This window comes from Falco biarmicus, chromosome 15 (genome assembly GCF_023638135.1).
Source record: "Falco biarmicus isolate bFalBia1 chromosome 15, bFalBia1.pri, whole genome shotgun sequence".
Taxonomy (NCBI): domain Eukaryota; kingdom Metazoa; phylum Chordata; class Aves; order Falconiformes; family Falconidae; genus Falco; species Falco biarmicus.
In genome coordinates, this window is record NC_079302.1 from 15,711,984 (window position 1) to 15,737,214 (window position 25,231).

General features: G+C 35.9%; 2 long non-coding RNA genes across 2 annotated transcripts in view; both read right to left on the minus strand.

Annotated features, from left to right (window-relative positions):
* Nucleotides 1-10,125: 10,125 nt before the first annotated feature.
* On the minus strand, nucleotides 10,126-17,335 carry LOC130159490 (uncharacterized). The gene is made up of 2 exons (XR_008825755.1): nucleotides 17,289-17,335; nucleotides 10,126-16,012 (listed from the first exon to the last, which is right to left on the minus strand). It is a non-coding gene; the product is annotated as an uncharacterized LOC130159490 (long non-coding RNA).
* A 41-nt stretch (nucleotides 17,336-17,376) lies between these two features.
* The window catches only part of LOC130159347 (uncharacterized), a 30,243-nt gene continuing 22,388 nt past the window's right edge, over nucleotides 17,377-25,231 (minus strand). The window contains exon 3 of the long non-coding RNA XR_008825707.1: nucleotides 17,377-17,396. This is a non-coding gene — a long non-coding RNA (uncharacterized LOC130159347). The remainder of the gene's footprint in view (nucleotides 17,397-25,231) is intronic.

The window sequence follows — 25,231 nt, forward strand, 5'->3', positions numbered from 1 at the left end:
GGCCCTTCCTATCTGAAATGAATAGCATCGAGGTTGACAGAAAATTTGGGTTATCCTATCAGATCATTAATTCGTTTGTGCTTCACAAATATAGAAGTGATCATATTAAATTTATCTAGTAATAATGCAGGGCATAGAGATTCTCATATCCACACCACCCCAAACACAAGCCAAGTATTTGTAGAGGTACTAGCTGCTTAAACAAAGTTCAGCTGTTGACAATCTGCATTTTATAGATATCCTTTTACCTAAAGGTCATAAACATGAGTTCATGTTCTTTCTGTGTGCTTGTCTTCTGTGCAAGAAAGAAATATAAAATACCTTTCTCCCTCTTTGCCTGACCTTTTCTTTTGCCAGTGGAGTGCAAGAAAACCACCTTTTATTGTGTTTCATGGAGTGTTACAGACACAGTGTGACTGAAGGACTAATGCTACCTTTAATGGATATATACAGTGAATGCCTGAAGCCCTAAATGTTTCATAGTTCTTATAATTTGCACAATTTTGATTATCTGATCAAAAGAGCAGAAAGTAAAAAAAATCTAAAATTAGGATTTATGGATTTTAAGTGCACAAATATTAATTTATTAGATTATTAATTATTAGGGAGGCTTTATATTAGTATGTAGCTTTTAATTTGAAAATCTAAGCCATCTAGATTTGGATGAAATTACCTGCCTCATGTCTATGAATGCTGTCACTGTTGTTTTAAAAAAAAAAAAATCTCCTGTGTCTCTGCTACCAGCTGTTTTCCATGCTTTCTTGTGTGCTCATCACAGGCTTGAAGGCAAATGTTGGAAAAAGTGGATCGATGAGGTGAAAATCTTAAGTTACAAGTTGCAATCAGCAATTGCAGATGACTTCTAGGGATGTTTCTGGGCTTTCTTATTTGTTAATGAGCCTTCGAAGGGTCTCCAGTTAGTTACTAAATCAGCTCATTGTTTCTCCATTTTCTTCATCTTGTTCTTGCACTCAAAAGCAACAACCCCCCCTCCCCAATCACCAAAAACCTGGTTTAAAAAAAAAAAAAAAGCTCATAAACCTCAGGCAATGGTACACGGAGACTGGGAAATACAGATCATTTTGACCATGAGCACCAGTGAAGCTGGATGAGGCCAGTCATGACAAAAGCTTAATTTTGTAGATGTGCTGTTTATTATTTTGTATAAGGGGATCCTGGAAGCAGCAAATGGTTCTTTCAAAAACTCAGGGTAGAATGAACTGCTTCAAATTAGACAGGGGCAGGGGCTTGAAGGTAGAGTACAAGAGATATGCAAGAAGGCCATCCTTCTCAAGTTCTGGCATATTTAAAAACACCAAACAAAAAAAAGCACCCCAAAGAGGTAATGAGATTAAATCTCAAAATCCACATTGATGTGTATTTTGGTGAAGCAGCCAGGAGAAGAATGAGGCTTTTTCCCCAATAGGGCTTTGTCATGTTCATTTTATTTTATTACCATGCTCTCAAATACATGTAATCCTATATGGGTATAAGAACACGACAGATCCCTCTGAGGCATCCTTTGTAGAATGGAATGTAGACGCTAGGAAAAGGAAGCACTTCATGGAGTCCCAGACAGCTCTTTCCAGTTTTCCTCTCCAAAGTGGATGGAGCTGCCACTTCAACATAATGGACAAGGATAAATAAAGTGATAAAGCTGTCTGCATCCACAGCCATGTGGTTCCTATTCCCATAGGCTCAGCAACATCAATCAAAGGTGAATTAGAGAGACATGTTATACTTCTGTTGCATATCAGATAGTTGCTCAGGCGTTACAGAATGTAAACTCATTTTAAAAACTTGAAATGAGGCAAAAGCCTGGTAACAGTGTATCTGAAAACTGTCTGCTGTGTCCTAAATTAAATGAGTGTAACATGAGAAATGTGCCACAGCTCTTCCTCTTGCAGTACAAGTCAGTGGCAGATGAGGGGTGCTTCAGGGGTGACTGAAAGACAAACATTGATAGTCAAGTTATTTGAGAAGTTATTCACAGTCCTCTAGCTTCAGCCTTCGGTGTGACATGCTTATGCATCCCTGGTGGACAAAGCTATCTTAGCAGTGATTTATTTAGCTGACCATCAGATAATTTTCCTTCTGGAAAGTTGTGCGGACACAGCATAGGTATATACGCTGCTGCTTCTAGTTTACTCGAGAATGATGGTAGTCAGGATTCAGGTAAAGGCTTGAAGCAGCTGCCTTGGATATCCTGAAATGCTCTAAAGTTGTTCTTGCCTGGTACAAACTTGTCTCTTCTTGAGAGAGAAACTTGCAGAATTAAATTGGCTGAAGTTCTGCTCAGAACATGCTCCAGGTCTGGCTTCTAGGAACAAACACTCCGGGTAATTTATATGCTGAAAAAACATTTACAGCTTTCTAGTATTTGATTGTGACTTTTTAATCTAAAACTGTGTCAATGCTACTGGGTTGCTGGTGTACTAGATCCCATAGGATCTCTTTTGTGGATTCAGCATACCAGCAAAGTTGTAATTTATATTGATATAGCAAAACAGATCAGTGAAAACTCGCTTTTATTAATATATAAGTGTATGAGCATTAGGGGCTTCTACTAGCACAGATATGCATTGCAGAAAAACACCTAACCGGCACGGATTTTTGATGGCTTTGTTTTGATTTGGGAATGAGGCTGCTTGTCTTTGCTGTTGCTTAGAGGGTCTACCCAGGTTTCATGGATGCTAACCCCAAAGCATCCAGTTAACATGTTACAGTTTACTATATAGATGTACAGTTACTGTAAGTATACAATCTTGGCAGAATATAGCTCCCAGGCACAGCATTACTATTTGTTTGCCCACCTTTATAAAATGAAATGTTAATCTCCATTTTGGAAGATATCGTGCATTTCAAGTGATTAAATGAAATATCTTTGATTGGTTTCTGCACTGTGCTTCACTTATTTCTAATGAAGTAGCAAGGATGGTACTGAATGCAGTTCCCATACAAAAATAATTACATGGTGTCCTCATTTAATACTCCTTCTGTTGCTGTTATTTCTACTTATTCCTGATGCTTGGCTGGTTGCACCCTGACATTTTCTTCTCCTGAGCCCAAAATGCAGTCTTAAAATAAACTGGTGACATGCACAAGCTCTTCTGTAAGAGCCACAAACTGTAATATAGTTTTAGACTGAGTAACAGTGGACAACATTACTGTCTTTACAACTCTGTTATCCTAGAACATTACAGTGGAGTTATATTTAGGTAATATACAGAAATATCTGGATTTGAACTCCCATGGAAATGCAAGGTGAGGCAATAGCCCATGAAAAAAAACAACACTGAAATATGTGGCACATAGGGTTTGTTTGCTAATCTGTAAGGTAATTCTTGGCCACTTACTTCAACTCTTATTTTCTTTCATCTCTTTCCCTTTATCTGTGTTTAGTTTAGATTGTAGTTCTTTGGGCAGGAACAATCCCCTTTTTAATGCCAAGCCCTGCCAGCCTGTGGCCTCAGTCCAGAGCCAGGTTCTTCCACTTTGTACAAATTGGAGTAGATTTAGAGGAGCCTAGCACAGATGAGAGATGATTGTGTGTTATCATCTGGATTCAGAGTGCTATTGATCCAATATTAGTAGGAATTTTCTCATTTTATGCTGTATTTTGTTTTAGTTTTCCACACACTAAATGTATACATAGTAAGGTACACTGTGAGATCCAAGGACCAGTTACTCCAAATGTAAAGACTGTGAAATTTGGATTCACATCTTAGTTAATATACCTGATATGTCTATTCTGATAAGTATGATCTAGCTATTTAGATAGATATACACATTATTATATAAATCTATGCATATATATATATATTGATGCATCCTTATTTGGGTCTCAGATTTAAGTTATGGCCAGTAATTTAAAACTATAATGGTAGAACTTACTTTTACACATAAACAGGAAAAACCTCCCAAATCTGGGGAAACACAGAGGTATGATACCATTGGTGTTCATAAACAAAATGAAAATAGTGTATTTTGTTTCTAGTACAGAGTCCCAGGTTTATTTCATGTGTTTTACTTTATTAACATATATTTATTTTTTGTTTATGGAGCAGTAAGTGCTTTCTCTGAGGTGATTATTGGTACAGGTGATTTTGTTCTCAGTGCCAAATGTGGAGCTTGATTTTTGAGATATGAATGCTGATAATTGCGTATGAAAAAACACCACTTATCTAGCTTTCTACTGTACAATTTGGAAGGGACAGGTGTGTGAAGGTTCTTCTTCAAAAGACAGAACTCATTTGACAACATCAGGAAGACAATGAGAAACATTTGTCTTCCTTTTTTTTAATTGTGTGGTGGCTTTTTCCTAGAAAAAAATGTTACATTACCTATGCTCTTTGCCAATTATTAAATCTGTCATTTTTCTGTAGATTCCCTAAGACTTCCGATAAAGCAAGAATATTATTCTTTTTATGTACAATGAATTCTAACAGGGAAGATTTTTGCGATGAAAAAGTCAAGAAGTTGGAATGACATTACAGGACTTCTGCTGATTTTACATAAAAATTGAAACTGGCAAGAGATAAGAAACTACTTTAAACTGCTTTTTAAAATAAAGTTATATAATCTCTGAAAGTGCTGATCAGGCTGGTGGATTTTTGCTTAAAAACTCAGTGCATACACAACCGCTAAGTCCTTTAAAATATGGGAATTCAATACAAGGTTTTTTTATATATATAAATATTTTTGAAATATAAAATTCAATATAATAGTTTTACACATTGCAATGCAAGCAAGCGTTAGAGCGCCGTCAGGTTTCATGTCATCGTTCTTAGCACCTCATGAAAGATCTGTCACAGCCTAGACTAAAAGAAACCAGTGGAAACAATCTTCAGTCTGAACCTGGGGTAAAGTTTTTAAAGAAGCTGTTTGACTAAGGAAACAGGAGTAGACAGTGAATACTGGAACTACACGTTCATGTCATGAAACGGTCACCGAGTTCCCTTTGTCGTGGCTCTGGTTTGTTTCCTCTAACGCGAGCAGCACCTAGCGGCTGGCGCGCCCCACCTCTGCCAACACGGCCGGGACCTGGAGCCTGCCTGGCCGGAGAGACACTTCCTGATCATGCATGGAATAATTCCCTAGCAATGACTGTAGATTACTATGGCTCACTTAAACGCTACAGTAATCTACATAATTTTTTCTGCTGAAGTATCTTAATTTTTTTTTTGTTTGCGAACAGCAAAATAAGACTCGTAGAATCTTCAGCTCACAATTTCAAAACACGTTGGGACAAACCCGAAGCATCTAATAAGCACTTTGAATTCAGTGATATTTATAAAATAAAATAAAAAAGTAGCAGATGCTCAACATGGTTTAGGATTTATCTTTTCTATGTAAAAATAGATTAGGTTTGAAAAGTGATGTTTAAATATTAAAATATTATTTCATGCTTGTATTCTGCCTTTGGCCTTTGTGAAAAATATACAACAGCTCTATTTATAGTTTGAAACCAGTATTCACTTTGATCCTGGAATATCTTCCTTCCCTTTTTCAGTTAAGACAACATTAAAATCCAGGTGCTTATCTGTTTGTCTAGATATTATGTTTGTTTACAGTAAAGATTTGTAATTTTGTAAATTGTTGTGCATCAGTTCTGCACTGGAATGCAGTCAATGCAGTCACTATATACCTCTCTCAAACTCAGGACGATTTGAGTGGTTGTACTGGGGGAAGAGTTGGAAAATGTCATTTGTATCCTATTCCTTTATTTGCTGCTTTTATCTGATGTGACGGAGCTTGTATCTGCTTGAGGTTGTAGAAAGTCTTGCAGATTTTCATGTTAACAATTTACAAGACTAAAAAGCAAGACCATTTCAGTCTGTTTTTATCTTGGCAGCTTCTAACACTTTAGCAAGATAGAGGACTAGGAATAGATTATTTTTTTTCCCAAAAGAACTCAGAAAAAATCATACGCTGAACTCTTAAAGACCTGGCATTGACTGTCGCAGTGGCAGCTGATGAGTTAGTTGTGGAAGTTTGACTACAATTATATGTTAAAGTTGAAACCAAGGGGTTTCCTTTTTCAATTTATTCCAGTTGTATATACATGAACATAGGTGTCAGTAATTTTGAAAATATGACCACATGTGAAAAAAATAGAATCAAGACAGGATTTTGGGGCTGCATTAGATTCCTTTTTGAAATTAATTTGCTAATGAAGTGTAGTCTACCATATTGGTTATTAATAAGGAAAAAATGAACGTATCAGTATTTATTTCCTTCTTCAGCTCAACAGTGATTTGTTAAAGGCTCTTTGGCATTGGTCTTTTCTGAAGGTTTGCACAATTACAGTTTTGTGCACTATAAAGAAGTAACTGCTTATTTACAATCCTTTTTGAGGGAAATTTACATTTTGAGTAGTGGAATGATAGCTCTTGATCTACTCTTAATTAACACCGACATTCACATTTATTCAAATACAGCTAAACACAGAGATGCGTAATTTTTATGCCAATTAGTCTGGTCAAGTGAGGTTAGTTAATTAAAGACTATTTAACTGATAAAGGAATTGCATATTTGTTTATTTTTTAAAAAAGTCTCTCACAGTTCAGCCCCTTGCATCATTTTAGAACATGCAGCACTGATTACAAACAATATGAAGGTGCTACACAACACATATCTGGAATCTTGGGGGAAACCAGGACACGGCAACAAACCTGCTTTATAAATTAATGGGAACATAAAAAAGGTCTTTTTAATGCCTAGTGGCTAGCCAGCATTGTATTACTGTTGGTTCTAGTTGAGGAGAGGTCTGGTGTTCTCTGTAAAAGCCTGAGAATATGGAATAGGTGTAGTTGTCAATTTTGATTATAAGCAGAGGAAAACTAAAGAAGCAGTGTCTGCTTGCTAGAACAGTGGGAGAGGCTTGGATGTTCAGATTGACTGTGTTAGTGTTTTGTCATAAGACATTGCCTCAAACTTAGTTTTTGAGAATCTGTGCCCACAGGAATTATTTAGAAAAACTGAAATGTGGAGAATGATCATCCACAGGAAAGCAAAGGACTCAGTATTCTGGATACTTGGGGTTGAAATTAACTAAATCTGGTCTGTGCCATTTGTCAAATTCTGGAAATGCAGAAACTAAGACAGAATTGATCCAATCATTGTTACACAAATTGGTAGAGAAATTCAGCTTTGTGTGTGAGCGGGACTCAGGCTGATAAATGGCAAAACCTGTCAGTAATATTCGTACATATTATCTGTGTGCCATCTGGTCACATCAGTCTGTATACGTGTAGCAGGTTTCTAGCATTCGTGTTTGTCTTTTGGGGGGCTGATTTGTAGTTAAGGAATGTTCATTTTGTTGAAATTTGACTTTTCTTCCATAACTGCTAATGGATTGATAAAGTGAATTATTAAGTTACATGTAGCATACCTTTCAGGTGATTCGTATGAGTAGAAAACCAAAAAATAAAACTACAGTGTTAAACAGAAGTGCATTAAAACAATACAGCTGGCTTTTGAAATCTAAAAGATACATTGTACATCTAAAAAGACTGCCTCCACAGCCTTATTATAGTTCAGAGACAAAATTAACTTTAACTTTAAAAAAAATATATCTCTATTCCTTGCACACTACCTCCTGCTCTGTATCCAGCAACAGAGATCTGCTTCAACGGTATGTGTACCAGACTAGAAATGGTGCCACCTTAATGAACATGAGTAATTTGCTGTTTCCCGGAGATGGTAATACTGTGGGCTGTTTGCCAGGCAGCGCCATAGGGAAAAGCCATGCTCCACTTTGGACTGAAGTACTAAATATCAGGAGAAGATTTCAGATGTTCAGTGGAGGGGGCCTCCCTGATCTGAAGCAGACTGTTCCAGCTATGTCTGCTGAGGCTCAAAACTTGAAAAGGGCTTGAGTAGCCCTGAGGGAGGATAAGGAAAAATCAGAAGAAGAAATGTAATAATGGTTCTGTTTGCACGGAGTTTACAGGCTGCACAGCTGCATGAAGGGAATATAGTTGGAGGCTTTGCCGGTCTGTGTGTCAGTTTGGTTGAACAAATGTCCTGTAAATAAACAAGAAGCCCTAGAGAGCTTTTGCTAAACCTGGTTTTCCTATGAGCCCTCTTGCTAGCTGCTCAGAGCATGACTATTACTGTCTGTGCAGCTGATGGGGGCTTGGCTGGTAATCCATGTATCCCAACCATAAAAGAAACAGGGCAAATATTGGCATCTGGAAGCATTAAGAGGATTTGGAGCAATCAGCAGTGAATTTCAGTTTGATTAAACAATTTTCATATTTAAGAAACTTGTGTTGTATAATTTTAATCCTACTTAATTCGTGCAGTTTAAGAAAAATACTGTACATGAGGTGATAACCAGTGCTGCAACACTGCACACCTTTCAGTGTGATTAAACTGTGGAATTATATGCAACATTGATGTGGAATTTGATTTGAAGCTTCAGATATTTATAGTGGTCAGATTTCTTACTCAAATAAATTCAAATTCTCTTCAATTACTTTTGCATTTTAAGTGGTGCTTTTGCCAGGCAAAGTAGCTGCTGTGCCCCTCCATTTTCAATAGCTGATTGTAGGTTTCCTGGCAATTTTAACAACTAGAGTGTGTTTAAAAAAAAAAAAAAAAAAAAAGAAAAAGAAAAAAAGGCAGACTTTTTTAATGTTCTTTTTACTGGTTGTGCTCCACTGTGTGTGTGTTTGATTTTATAATTTGTTGTGTCATATATCTCTAGCTATATTGTACCACATAAAAATGAAAGGAGGAAAGCACATTTTGGTTATAGGATACTCACACTAGTGAGAGTACTCATTCAATATTGTTGTTATAAGCTTTATGAATAATTATATGGCACAATTCATTTTAGTACATTTATCAGAAACTAAACTCTCTGAAATCCCAAAATACCTCCTGTATCTTTCATAAAAGTTCTTTGAAGTGCTAGCCAGATCTGATCATCTGTACAGTCACTGAAAGGATCTGAACTGTAGCTGGGAGAGAGTGCCTTTACAATAAGTCAAAATGCAGTATAGTAGAGCCAGATTGCTACCAATTATCTTTGCATATTTGTTGGCATGGTTATTTGACCAGTCATTTTAACTTTTATAATGCAGTATTTTCATTAACATTTTTCTACCCCAAATTTTTCTGTTCTCAAGTACTTACAGAACCTAATAGGGGAAAAGTCCTGTTTTTCCAGTGTCTCAGTATAAACACTTTGGGAATCATTACTATTCTAAGGAAAAAGCTATATTTTTAAAAAGTATACTAGCTTCCTATAAGCAATCTGGCTGCGTTTACCTGTTTAATTATTTTTCCGAAAAAGATGGCGTATTATGAAGGTAGATTTACAAAGGTCATAATGGTAACTTTGTTAACAAATTGCGTAGGGTATTTCAAGACTAAATAATAGTATGAAAGGTGACACTGATTGTCTTGAAAATGAAGTGGGTACTGAGGGTAACTGGAGAAGAGGTTAAGGAAAAAAAAACCCCAAACAAAACACTAGTAAGTAGAGACCAGGCATTCATTAATTCATTATGTGTTCAGATGCTTTACTCAGGGTTCAGGAACAGTTGTGCTCACCCTGAAGCTACTGAAAAGAAAAGCCAGAGATTGTGCTAGAGTAACATTTTGGATAGGCTAGTACAGTAGAAGAGTGAGCATCCGTTGTAATGGGAAAAAAGGCTGCTAGAGAAGATGTGAGAACTCAGTTTGAAATAATATCTATTCACCCCAATTTTTTGTAGTACATGGTGACATATTTCTTACTGAAGAGAGAAATCTTTTTAAAATGGTTCACTCATCCATAATTAAAAGAGAATTTCACTATTAAAAAGAGGTTATTTCAAATATTTTAAAATAGTTTGTGCTTTATATAGTTGTCAAAAAATGTAATGCATTGTGGATGCCTAGGCCAATTGATCATGAGATTTAGGTATAGTTTCCAGTTTTGTCTTGACCACATCACTTGATCTGTCCCTGTTTCCAATCTGTAATGAGAATTAGTACTTCCTTTCTCCAGCCTTTTATTTGCTTTGATTTGTTTTTTCGCACTCAGTCTTCATCTTAGAACTGTGTAAATGAGTTTGGATCTCAGTGTTAGCTGAACTATTAATAGAAAAAAAAAATGGTACTCACATCTCAGAGTTTTAAGCTTCTTTAATAGCAGTGGAAATTTTAGCATAAGATAAAAATATAATATTACAAATGTTTGTATTCCTTTGGGAAAAAATATGAGTGTTTAATCACAAAACCAATTACCTTATTGTACCTATGAACAGAATGGCGTATTGAGGAATGACAGATGATCTTGTTCTTAGGTCTTGCAAAGTAATTGTACAGACGTTCACAACCAGCAGTTGGCTCTACTAGTCAAAGCAATGCTTACACATACTGAAGACTTGTCTGCAGGAAATATGTAAAATATTGTTGTAAAATATGTTATATAAAAAATAGTTATTTCTAGCACACACAGGCCATACTTGGAGGGCAGCTACGCTGGCAGACCTCTGACTCTGTATCTGTGCTCTGTTTCCTACAAATAGACTATAATTGGCATGACTGCAAGATGTTAACATTTATGTCTCTTTGCCATCCTATCATTATGACACATTGATCATTTGGAATGTGTGAGAGGCATGTATGATTTAAAGGTGTATGAGATTTGTTCATGCTACTTATTCCTTTTGGGCTCTCTGAACATGTTAATAAGTGCACTAGTAATATTAAATATGGTTAAAAATAAGGACATTCTTTGAAATTTTGCTGAAAGCTACTCAGAAGGTTTCTAATTTTAAGAACGGAACATTGATGTATTAGAGGACCAATGTAAAAATTGACCCTACCCAGTTAATTCTGCTGTTACAGGACAATTTACATGTTGGATTAGCCAGTTTCACTACTCATAGAGTTTATAAATGTCCATGAAAATGCACAAGTTCTTAAACTTTTTTTATTAACCAAAGATAATAAAACCTGATTTAACCTGTGATGATCATTCAGCTGTGAGTGGACAAACAAACACCAATGTGCTAGGATAATCTTGTTACTTGCTGAATAGGCAACATTCTTTGTGGTTTGCATGTGATTAAAGATGAAGCTTCTAGACTGAATGTTATTTAAAGCATGCACAGTATCTTTAATAATACTATTACTTTTTAACAGAATTTAAAGTATCTGTATGAACTGTGGTCTTGCTGCTACATCTACATGTAGGTCTTGCCAAGACATAATCCATTATATCTTCAACTGGAGTAAATTTTGATTCTGTCTCAGTTCCTGTTCTCACACACACACCTGGAGAACTCATAATTTAACAAGAAAAAAACCCACTGATATAATTATTGGAAAATCATCTTTTGATCTTTTTTGTCTGTAATGGCTCTGTTGAGGAAAAAGAAGTGACTAATCAAAGTAAAAGGCTGTTTAAGAATGAAGCAATACAAAAGCTCATCAACAATAGAATTCAGTGATAGACCCAGAGGCAATTTCTAAGCTATTAGAACTGCCTGTGGAGACTGCCAAGCTGCAGCAGCTAGGAAAGTATCTTTCACAGTTTGATGTGAAGCCCTGTGTTTTTCTGGCCTCTCTTCTCATTTTAAGGAGATATTGCATAGTTATTGAAGGCAATAGACAGTTTACTGTGAAATTTTAAGTAAATATATGTATATTGTAACAACACTGACAATCAAGTAGTAATGCTACTATAGTGTGTTCATTTCTCTATGCTAATTTTGAGTAGGTGTTTGAATTTTTATTAATTTTATATGGAAGTAAGACAGGTGAAAAAAGGCCAAGATAGAAAAAATGCTTATTGCATATCAGGTTGTTATTATGATTTGAAATACTTGCAGACAGAAAAAATATTTAAAAAAAACCAACAACAACTCCCAAAACAAACCCTAAAACAAAAACTGGAAAAACCTCAACTTGAAGCACTAACCTGAGACTGTACAATGATGATGATGAAGACAAAACTAACACACTTTATTTATTTTGAAGGAAGAATTCTAATTCCTTTTATTCAGTGAAGCAAACTGAGATTCATATTTTTCTTATGCATTCTAAAAATATCAGTTATATTTACATGCACTAAACATCCATGTTTAGAACAGCTACTTTTTTTTTTTTTTTAGCAGTACACAAAGTAATAAGATTTGCGGCATACTGTACTAAATGTGATACAGATACAAAAAGAAAATACAGTCTTTGCATTATCCTTAGTGAAATTCTTCCAGGCTCATTTTGGGAAGATATTACAAGTGAGTTTAATAAGCTATAGAAGGGCATTAATGTGAAATGAAATATATATTCAGTAACAATGGCATATACATTAGCTACATGTATAACTTTGTGTTGTACAAGAGCTCTCTGCAAAGTACAGACTTCTATACCCCTCCTTTTTGTTGCTGTACCTTGGCATGCCTGCAAAATGCTGTCTGAATATAAGTAGGATAGAATGTGGCCCAAGAGAATTAAAGTCTTGAACTGCGTGGTATAAACAGTGGTTAGAATAAGAAATTACATGTGACAACATAATTTAACAGCAAGGTTAACCTGTGAATAATTTGTTTTACCTGGATGATATAAGGTAATGTCAAATATTTTGATGCAGCACTTAAAGAAGGAGAGCTCCAAGCAAAAACAACAAATAATGCCACAATCAAAGTCATAAAGCTCACCAGGTTATCTGTTTTAACTGCAAACCAGAATAATGCATGGTTGAATAACAGCATGTGTTTGGCATTTTCATTAGCTAACTTTTTAAACCTGAAATGAAAACAAAAATGTACATTCAGTTTTACATAAAATGTTTTTTAACCTGAGTAGAAGTTTCATGTCAAATGTTCAAGTGCTGATTTTTAAACATAAGCTTCATGAACATTTTCACTCAAAATACTGTGCAAGCACCGTTTACTGAGCAGGCATGTTGGTTACGAACTTATGAAGAATTAGCTTAGATTGCCACATTTTTGTAAGGGAAGTACTAAGTTCTGAACAGAATCTGGCAGGTCAGGTGTTCTTACTACTGTGCTCCCTTATGATGAAGATATTTGCATTAGTATGTGCTGCTTGGGGAATTTTCTGAAGGACACTCTTTGTTTCCAGCTAAACCAAACCAGTTTGGGAGGCATTCTTTTTGGGCATACTTGATCTTTTCTCTTTTTACCGAATGCAAATGCACATGTGAAAGACCAATATTTAATGTGGTAATAAACCTGTTGTTTGCTAAGTCTGGCAGACAGGTGGGTAAACTTCAGTACACACATTGAAAGATAAATTCTGTGCAAGCATGGAAATCAAAGCTGAAGTTTGTTCAAATGTAGGAAAGATAATTATGTAACTTATTTCTGTCTCTGTATACAGATTCAACAGGAGGTTAGCCAGGGACCTCTGGAGAGGGTAAGTTTCATAAGAATGATCCTGTCTTGCTGAAATTGTTACAGGCCTCTATAAATTTCACTTACACAGACAGAGGTGCATGTGATATCTTCACTGTATTTGGATAGGATCCACAGTTCTTGAAGGGGCAAATAGTATACAAATTTGAGATTTTTACAAGTATAAAGGACTACAACTGAATATAATAATGCAGTTTAGGGTCTTTTTCTTATTTCTGAGAATCAAATTTCTGCATGGATGTGAAACTACCCTGTGTAACATATCTGTCAGATAATGAGAGCACCTCTGATCTGCACAGCATACCTTGGCTGTATTGATATCTCACTGTTTAGAATCCTGTTAGGTCAGCATGTTTTAATTAGCCTAATGATCTCTGGTTACCAGTTTAAACTACAGTACTTTCTCTACTCCGTTATGCTGGGTTCTGGACAAACCTTCTTACTATGCTTTTTTAGATAGCTTCCCTGAGGATACACACAGCAATACCTGTTGCTTTAAGAACTCACTAATGAGAGTCACTGAACCTTATCTTTTTAAAAGGGTTCTAGAGATTGCTTAAAATTCAAAGGTAAAAGTATGTACTATGTTTAAGAACTGGCACAGTGAGATTTGATTTAATGATGTTTGTTGAATTCTTTTGAGGGTCTGTAGTGAAACCAGCAGCATTCCTGTGGTTGCTCGTTTTCTAAATATAAAAAGCTCCAGGATCTTTGCTGTTTGTGGCATGGTATCTTTGATGGAAAAATTCTTTTATCACTCAATCAAGGTTTCATCAAAGTCAGTGGAGATAACAGCCTACAGCATCCACAGCTGAATTTAAAGGCACCTATCTAAATAAGAGCAAAAATGAAACAAAGAAAGTTCAGTTGTCTGTCTTACTGGTTGATAGTTCTCTTTTTTGTCATGAATGTGAATTACACTGAGACCTTGCACAGAGGAGGCTATATGAGACAGCAGTGGTGATCTGCTGATTTTTGTTCTTGCTAGTTCTTGCATAGTTCTCAGAAGAAAACCTGCAACACAGTGGAAACACAAGGTACTAATTCCATGTGTCATTAAAACTCCTGTGTGTGAACCTCAACTGATAATTTAGTAAAGGTACTGCATCATGCAGGTGATTTGAACTGAAACTTTGCAATCTGTGTACAGTGACAGTTCTCGGATGATTTGTGCTGTAAAATTGTGCCTGAATGTCCCAAGAACGCAGAACTCTATATATTCTTCCAGCCTCCGCTTTACTTTTTCTTATCAGCTGAGTTCTGCTTTCAGTTTAGAGCAAACTGAGTCTATGGGCTTATCTCTCTTACTTTAAAAAGATTTAATCCTTTGAAGGCTACAAGAAAGTAGTCCCTATATTTCCTGAGCAGAGCAACAACAATTTTATCTAGGTTTGGCATAGTAGTAGAAATTTTGGACAGCCTTCTGACTTCCACTTTCAACAAACACCTGTTTTAGGAGTCTAGCTTAGGACATCTTTAAAAGCCTGTTTGAGGGAGTAGCTACCAGTATTTGAAATGGTTGCCTTTAGGTTATCTCAGGTCAGTTGAAAACTCTGGCCACACTTGCTATTTCTGTACCTACTTTCTCCTCAGGTCCTCCCTGAAGGTTTTGGCATAGAAAAATATTACTAATACATTTTTTGTGTTCAGAATCTCCTGTCAAGTTTCGGTACTCATGATGCATTAGTAACAAAATAACGCAAGGCCCTCTTTTGCAAAATTGCAAAATCTCTCTTAAGATTATTTTGTGTCCTTTCATTAGTGATGCATTATTAATATTGAAGTATGACAAAACATACATGAAAAACAAGGAAAGTGCTTTAATTGGTACTGGCAGAAGGGGAAAGAAGCTTGAAGAATAGCTACACATCTAATCAAGCATATGCCCTTCAAAAAAACCCTGGGTTCTCTGGGGAGCTGGTTGAATGTGAGAAAGTATCTTTGAATTTTCTAAATTCTTGCATTGCTGGATACTCTCTGTTAAGTGCTACAGCAGCGAATTTCCAGTCACTTCAATTTGCCATTCCTGCTAACCTGGCCTATTTCTGGATCTTTGCTAGCTGTAGGACTCTGGGTGAACAGTAGTGGTTGACATGTACGTCTGTAATCACACTCTGCACAGATAAAGAGACTTGGCTACATTCAGCAAAAAATGGTTTTACCAAAGCCTGAACGCAGCACTTTATACAAAAACCACATAATAATTGACAGCTTGCCATGCTGGATGTGCTTGCTATTTAAGATACTTCGTTCTACAGTTCTCAGCTTCTGATAAGCCTTTATAAAAGAATCTGCAAAATTGGAGTTTAAGAATAAAATACAAAAACATACACTATGAATCTCTGTAGGTCGAAAAAAAGGGTAATTCAAATCGCTTAAAATATCTTGAAAGAATAGTATGTCAACTTAAAAAGAAAAACCCAGAAATAATAGCTGTGATAGCAACTGCAATTAGCAGAAAAGGAAAAACAAGGGCTATTTTGGCAAGAATAAAGAATTGAAACTGCTGCAAAAAATTCCCAGCATGAAATGGAAGGCTTACATCCAGTTCATCCATATTATTAGAAAAAAAGCTTCATTAGTCTGCCAGTGGGAGTTGTATCAAAGAAACTCATTGAAGTCTGTAAGATCTGTGGATAAATGGAAAGAGCAGAATCATATGGTAGTCTTTGTCTTTTACTGCAGTTAGAGTTTATGTAGTAATGTATACAATAGCTTTAAACTTGCCTAAGGTTAAAATATAGGAGTAGCAAACAACTTTATTACAGCTTGTACAACATCAGCATTTATAAAGCAGCTTTTACAAGTAACACTGTTGAAAGTAAAATAAATTTCTTAAAGTCTTTCTGTTGTTTTCCTAAGTAAAGCAAAAAAACCCCAAAATAAATGCATGAGAGTCAGGATATCAAGGATTTGATGATTTCATAGCAAAGCCTACTACCTCCACTCAACTCTGTGACTTGTACACGAAAAATAGCAACTTAAAGCAGATTATAGGTGGTGTTACAGATTTAGGTTACACAGAACAGCAGTTTTACTTAAAGACCTTGTCAGAGGTTTTTGACATTTTATGAAGATTAACTGATTAAGGGGCTTTTATAGGTAGTACTTTTTGTAATAAAATAGAAAACCTGATGTAAAAGACCGAGATTCGTATAATCTGCTTCACATACTTATAATGCAGGTGTCTGCACCCAAGCCTTTTACAAACAGTGGAGCTAACTACACACTTCTAGAGGTCTGTTCATCTGACACGATTCATGCATTTTATCTCAGGACAGGACAAATCTCACTTGAGTTGCTGGTTTTCCCCTTCAGTTGTTAAGGAAATAAAGATAAATATTAAATAACTATTCCCCACTAACTGTAAAGAACAAAGTAGTTGCTTTACCTTGTAAAATAAATTATCAGGTAACACAGTGTCCTGGTTTCAGTTGCGTTAGAGTTAATTTTCTTTTCAGTAGCCAGTACAATGCTGTGTTTAGTGGATTTAGTATGAGGATACTGTTGATAGTGCACTGATGGTTTTACTTGTAATGTTTATACCAAGTCAAGGACTTTTCAGTTTGTTAGGTCCTTCCAGCGAGAAGGCCGGAGGGACACAAGAAACTGGGAGGAAATACCTCCAGGACAGTTGACCTGAACTAGCCAAAGGGATATTCCATACCATAGAACATCATGCTGAGTATATAAACTAGAGGAGTTGGCTGGGGCCAGGCGATCGCTGCTTGGAGGCTGGCTGGGCATCGGTCAGCGGGTAGTGAGCAATTGTATTGTGCATCGTTCGGGTGGCCATTTTTTCTGTTTGTATTTTATTTCTCTTTCCCTTTCTCCTTTTCATTACAATTGTTGTTATTATTTTATTTCAATTACTAAATTGTTCTTATCTCAACCCACATGTTCTACCTTTTTCACAATTCTCCAAGGGAGAGGGGGAGTGAATGAGCGACTTCTGTGTGTTGTGGTTTAACCCCAGCTGGCAAATAAGCACCATGAAGGAGCCTTTAATATTGCCTTTGTAAAGAATAAAAGAATAAACCCTTTAATGATGCTTAGTATGATCATAGTCACTCTGCTGATTCCATAGACAAAAGTATGTTATAGGGTTATATAGATACTTTCTAGCACAACAGTTTTTGTTATCCAAAATGTTGTAGTTCTCCTTTAAAAACACAGGAACAGAACCATGATTTAAATCTTCACTGATCTTCACTCATACAATGATAGACAGGAGTGGACAAAGACAGGACAGCTGAAATAGATGGCACCTCTTCTACACTGCTTTATCTTTCTTCTCCCCACCCCCCCCCCCACCCCCCCTTCTTTTTTTCTTTTTATTTTAAATTGGAAAATGGGTCTGAGGAAGACTGGTGTTGTATAAAGCAGTTTTAGGACATCTCCTGTAGTAAATCCTTCTGCTTCATAGAGAAAAGGCTTTGGAACTACAGGCTTTATGCAAGGCTCTCTTGTATCACACAGATGCCACCTTTACTGTATTGAGTTATAAAACTTTTGTAACAATTTTATTGGTGTATTAGTTAAGTACTGTCTATAAGTTTTTATAGTGTTTAGTTTCACTGTCTGAAAATTGCATTTTGACCCTTCATACTCCCTTCTTCTTCTAACACGTCACTTTCTATTTGATATAACTTCCAATTTTCCTTTTTTTAATGCTTTCAGACTTTTGTTTTAGGTTTCTGGATAGCTTGGAAAATTGTAGCTGCACTAAACAGAATTACGTTTTTTCACAGGCAGTATAAAGTTAAGTTACAGAGTATGATTTTCTTGAGTTTTTCAAGGTATGTCTGAGGTCCATATTATTGTAACCAGATTCAGGTGACTGTGATGTGCTTCTTGTTGGTACATCTCTTCCTCTAGAAATAATATATTTAAAGTTCCTGTACCCTCTATGCATCTGTCAATTCCTTGGATTGGAAGGGACCTTTAAAGGCCATCTAGTCCAACCCTGCTGCAATGAGCAGGGACATCTTCAACTAGATCAAGTTGCTCAGAGCCCTGTCCAGCCTGACCTTGAATGTTTCCAGGGGTGGGGCATCTACTACCTCTCTGGGCAACCTGTTCCAGTGTTTCACTGCCTCATTGTAAAAAAATTCTTCCTCATATTTACTCTGAATCTACACACTTTTAGTTTAAAGCCATTACACCTTGTCCTATTGTGATGGGCCCTACTAAAATGTCTGTCCCTGTCTTTCTTCTAAGGCCCTTTAAGTACTGAAAGGCTGCAGTGAGGTCTGCTTGGAGCCTTCACTTCTCCAGGCTGAACAACCCCAACTCTCTCAGCTTTTCCTCATAAGAGAGAGGTGTTCCATCCCTCTGATCATTTTTCTGGCCCTCCTCTGGACCTGCTCCAGCAGGTCCATGTCTGTCTCCAGAGATGGATGCAGTAGTCCAGGTGGGATCTCACCAGAGCAGAGTAGAGGGGTAGAATCATGTCCCTGAACCTGCTGGCCATGTTTTTTTTGATGGGACCAGGATATGATATACATATCTTGAGTTAAGAGTTTTGCATGGTTAAAGCTCTAGGTGTTTTCTAAAACCCACACTTGATCAATTTAAGATATTTACAGTTAAGACAGAAGTCAGAATTGTCACTTTGATTCTTTGGGAAAAGGGGTAAAAATGTTGCAAAGTACATGAAATATTTCTTAAAATTAGTGGTTTAGAATTCTCAGTTTGATTAGTGTAGCGGCTATAGTAACACCAGTGGTTATTGTGAAATGAGGTTGACAAAGACAATAGAAGAGGGATGTGCAATTACTGAGATAAGATGAATAAAAAGGTAATCTGCAGGAGGATTTGAGAACAGGATTATATGTCATAATTCTCTAATAGTCAATATATTATAAATATGCTAAATCTGAGCTTTATGGCTTATATACTTCACATGTATCTACAACTATCCCTCTAAGAATCAGAAATGAACTAGAATATTATTGATATACTTGTGCATATACCTCTGAGTGTTGCTTTACCTAGGAAGTCAGCCACCAGTTGCTGAAGGCTGAAGAGCCCATCGTCAGCGCACAAAAGGAGTATTACAAAACACAGTGAAACCTAGAGATGGAATCTTAAGAACACATTGAAGGAGTAGAAGTAATTTAAGACATGAAATATGTTTAATGTGCTGTGTACCTTCTGAGCAAGGGCATTACTACTTAATCCTTACTTGGTTTTCATTCCTCATAGGTACAGAGCATATGGGAATGGAGAGTATAATTGTTTTTTAATTAGTGACATTAACGTAAACTTGGCCTAAATAAAATTGGAGTAAGAACATCAAAACTTAGTTCCTATACAGGGGAATATCTAGCTTGATGTTTAACAGCAACATACAAAAGGGGAAGATTCACATTAAACAAAATTATTCCTGTGTAGATATGTCTCATGCATGATGTCTGAGTGACTTTTTATTAAATTAATGAATGAGAGAAGACTTATTATGTGTTTATAAAGAGGAACGACTTGGGACTGCATAAACAATCTGGACCTTTTTAAAAGAACTGGCATTCAAACAGTCAGCAACACACATTGGGCATAAATCCAAGAGGGACTGTAAACATTCTTAATGCACATGTAAAAATTTCGGTGGGTCTCAGTCCTTTTTTTAGAGAGTGATCAACAGAATAAAACTATTGATAAAGGTATAAAACAACAACAAAAAAATTCCAATAATTCTAGAGAGCAATTGCCATTAAAACTAATCTTTTATTTAAATAGCCTGGAAATGCCCCCACCATTTCTGAGTTCAGCTGCTGATTTCTTTTGACAATGTGCTTAACAGCAACCAAGATGTTCCAGATTTTCTAAGTCTAAAAGCCTAGTGAGATCCCCAAGTGTTAACTGTTTTACCTGCACTTTGTCTATACACTGTTCCTTTTTTCTTTTCTTTCTTTCAATGATTTTCTCTACTAAAAAACTTTTTGAAGAGGAAAAGGAAACAATCTGCATCTTTAGCTTGTAAATCTTTCAAAAGTTTACTAAGTTTTGTTTTTTAAAAAATACATTCTCTAATGTAATGCCTTTTTCTCATTTCAAAGTTAAAGCAGGGATATTTATCTGAAACAAAGAATAACTCAGTCTGATACTGTGCACCTTAGTTTTGAAAGAAAGGAGGAGAACTCTTGTTTTTCCTCTTTGTGAACAAGCTGGTTTATAGGAGCTGCAATACAAATTTCTTTGTAAGACTAGACATAGTCATTTTTGTGCTAGCATCAGCCAATATTGAGCATGTTTTAGCACAATAACCAGACAAAAGAATCTTTGTGTTAGTTATTTCACAGGAACGTTTTATCAAATGTGCTTAGTTGTATGTTGGATCCTTGCTTTTGCGAAATGCTGCTGTATGGCAAATATTCCTTCCAGTTTCATAGCAGTTATTGAATGACTAATGAATTGTGACAAATTAGATGTACTTACTAAGAATGATGAGTAGTTTTTAGGTCTGCATACAAAGCTGTATTGATATTCTATTTTTCCCTTTTCATCCTTGACAAAGCAAATTGTCAATAGGAAGAAATGCAAAACCCGGATTTTGCACCATGAAAAAGTAGTTGTAAATCCATACACCTCAGTCTTTTTTCTTTTTTTTTTTTTTTTCTGAATCGAACTAGGAGGGCAGAATTTTTATAGATTAAAAAGTGATTTGTCATCTGTGAAATGAACCTTCAAGCTATAAAGAAAATAACTATGTGATGGTGTAATAGAGATCTGCAAAGAAGAGAATGAAATAGAGATGATGGGTAGGAATTAGGTGGTCAGTGTCTAATACGGTAACTGGGATGCCAAAGATGAAGCCAACTGAGCCAAGGGTAATGGTTCTTCATACCATATGCAGTAAATCTGTACAGCTTACTGTGGTTACTTTACATGGTTTCAAAAGTAGACTGGACAAGTTCATGAGGAGGAAACCTTTGAGGATTACTAAATATTCAGAAATTACAATTAGTTCAGGAATTTCATGACATGACATTTAAAGAGTTAAACTCAGTCCCACTGTCTGTGTCATTAATGGAAATGTTAAAATAATACTGGTCCCAGCTAAAGACTTGTAGGGCTTTTTTGCCATAGGAAATTTGAAGTAGATGAAGTTAAAGTATGGTTCTGCATGCCCATTGGGGCTGTAGGAGTTTGAGTCCAGGAGTGTGGGGGACAGGAGGAATCGGGTCAAGTTAGTACACTAGTTCAAAAGAAAACAGCGAAGACAATTAGCTTAAGCCTTTGCTTAAATTGTTCTGGAATGTTCATTGGGCAGAACCCACATAGATGATGCAACTATTAACTATTTGCTGTTATTTGGAGACCTTCATTTACATTGTGGATACAAGATAGTTAGTTAGCTTGCAAAAATAAAAAGTTTCTTTTTATGTGATGATTCGCAATTATTTACTTTTCAAAACAGTTGGGCACTTAGATATTTATACATCAGGTAATATTTTTTTATAGCCACTCCTTGTATTTCCTGAAAGGCACTTGCTCTTAACAAACAACCAACAGGTTCCCAGTCTTTAATGCTTCTAAGAAAACTCAAAATCAAAAGAAAGAAATGTAAAGGCATGCAAGTTGGTCTTTTTTTTAGATGAGACTGACAGAATTCATAAGCTCTGTTTATCTCAATAGATGGTAAGTGTGAATTTAAAAATTATGTTTTAGTGTCAACATTATCTTGCTACTGATCTTCATAGCGGATTTGCCACAAAAATATCTCTCTCCCCTTGAAAACATAGTCACTTTATATTTACTTGTTTTTACTTCTTTTCTACCCTCAATGCACCTACAATAATCTTTAGATGTATTGCTCATTTTCTGTTCTATTTCTAAAAAGCAAGCAGTGTCCTTCTGATACTTATTTACATATATTGTTTGAATAATTATTACTATTTTGTAAAAATTCATATATACATTTTATACTACAGTATTCATAAGTGGAAGAAAAAAACCCTCTATTTTACCTCCTGTAGTTGATGCATTACCAACAGTATTGGTTTTTTTCCTTTAAGGGACTCTTTTATGTATTGTTAAAAAATATGCTTTCCAACATGTGCGTTAGCCACTGGGAGGGGATCATCCAACAATAAATATCTTTGTTGCCATAAACAACAGGCACAAAGATGATCCTTTGTTTCTGATCACCAGAAAGAAAGTTAGAGACCTCTTTCATCCATTTAAGAGAGAACTACATAAATTAGAAGACAGGCACCTAGACAAAACACAGGATTATAGAAGTTAGCTCTGCATTCATAATTACAATTGTTTCATAATTACATTGATTATAAGACTTTTGCTAATCGGATAAGGATTTACTTACCTAATGTAGTTTTAGCTTTCCATGGAGCAAAAACATCAAATCACACGCAAATTCTGTGAAGCTTGATTCTGTGACTGTCTTTTCTGAATTAGTGTTGCAGTTGCTGGCTTTCACACATTATTCACTCACAAAGGTAGGCGTAACCTGAACCTTCAGAGAATTTGTAGCAAATTTAGGCCTCTATTTCATCTGTTTTGTTATTTCAGGTATCACAGTCCAAGTCACTGAAATGTTTTTTTTTAACTAAACAAGCCATATGTCTTCACTACAATAAATTCTGAAAAAAAGGAGTGTGGCTGTATAAAACCACTAAAGGACTATCCTAACTAAGGGGGAGGAAAAAGGTAGTATGGAATTTTGTGTACAGTAGTAACTTGTGCTTAAAATTACTTCAGATCCTTCTACAAAATGGCTAAGTTGCTAAGCAAACTCCTATGTATTTACTAAAATTCTGCATGTTGTTGGTCTGTTTCAGCTGAATTGCATGAGTTTTTTAGTTTTCTAAGTGGGTAAGTCAGTGCTTTTCTGAGATGACCACCAGGTGGTAAAAAGGGCAGAAACAAATTGGGTAGAAAGGTTCTTCATGCTTTCAGCTGCCCCCCAGATTTAACATTTTTCTGGCTACAGTATAGCATTTGATCCCAAATCTTTCTGAAGAATTTAATCCTGTCTTTCCCAAATCTGAAATAAGAATTGCAGTTATCAACAGTTTAACCACAATGTACACCTGAAGAAATTAGTGTATGAGCTTCAATGGGTAGCCAAGAGGAGCATAAATTTATAAAAACGTCTGTTTAAATATATCCTTCTGACAGCTACTTTTCTAACCAAGGAAGAGAAAAAGACCTTTCTCAGAACAGGTCAGGTCAGTGAATAACTGATCTATTATAAGCTGGCATAGAGATGTTTCCACTTGTGAAGTTTGGAAGTGGGTCATTCTCATTCCAAGATTTTTGAAAGAGGAGAATGAAATCTTAAGGGGAACAAAGTGACTGTGTAACAGGGTGCTCTGACTGCATCATCTTTGTGACTGATCACATTATCATTTGCTCTGATTATTAGGAACAACTATATGATTTGAAATGCATACCTCTGGAGTAGCTGAATTAGCTTAATCAGTTATAGTATAATTTTCTACCATAATTTTTTTCATCTGCATTTTGAATCCCTAAATGCAGATCACATTAAAAAAGAAATTATGACTAATTTCAAAACATTTGAGAATGCTCATTCTTACATGTATGATCAGAAAAAAAAAAAAAGGACATAACTCAGTAATTAAATCACCATTTGGAAATAACTGACTTAAACACTCAGTAACAGATGCTTAGCAGTTATAATATAGTACAGCTTCATTCACTTCGGTCTACCCCTGCTGAGACACTGGCCCTTGTTAATGGACTATAAATGACTCGCACACAGTAACCACACTGAGATGGCAGAAGACAATACAATAATTCTCCTGAGTCTGCTGATGAGAGTTTCTTATTATAAAGACGTTCAGTGAACCTCTTCATATTTCATTGTTTTACCATCTTGATTTCTTAATCTGATAGGATGTAATGTAGCTTTTCTGACAAGCGTATAAGAAAAATATTAAAAGAAGGTAAAACTTGTAGCTCTTTATATGCAGTATTAACTCCAAAAGACATATATACCAAATAGTTTATTTGATTTTTTTTTTTAGAGACAAACCCACAAAACCAAGGAAAATATATCACAAAGATGATGTGTGCTTAGAACATATGCATACACACAAAAGGCATGTTGAATCCTTAGGCCTAGTAAGATGGCAAGATCTCTGACAAACTAGAGTCAGTTCTGTCTGAAATTGACTTTGGTGAAATTGAACATGTGCTGCTGTGCAGAATTTTTTAGAAACTTAAGTGTATAAAAGAAAACCTGGGATACAAAGTGAGTGACTATGTTTAAAGCCTTTTCTTCTGAGTAACAGTTCTTCGGGTTAATTGTGTTAATAAACTTGCTATAGTAAGATTGCTCCTACAATACAGTTTTGGGGTTTCTCCACCTAAAAAGATATAAGCATTTTACAATCTAGTCTTTCTTTTTTATTCTTTCTCCCTTTTTCTTAAATGACAGCATAATTTCTTACATTTTAGTATGAATTGTAATACTTACTTCAGTCGTATCTCCATGAGGAAGAGTAGGGCGATAAATAGCATTGTAACACTTGACTTCAGGAGAGCTAACTTTGGCCTCTTCAAGGACCTACTTGGAGGAATCCCTTGGGTTAGGGCTCTGGAAGATAGAGGGTGGTCTAAGAGAGGTGGCTAACATTCAAGCATCACTTCCTCCAAACTCAAGATCGGTTTATCCCTGTGAGTAAGAAATCAAACAAAAGGGACAGGACACCTGTGTGGATGAGAAGGCACTTCTGTCAAAACTCAAATAGAAGAAGGAAGTTTACGGGATGTGGAAAAAGGGACAGGCCTTTTGGGAAGAAATAAGGATGTGGTCAGAGCATGCAGAGAGGTGATGAGGAAGGCTAAGGTCTATTTGGAAT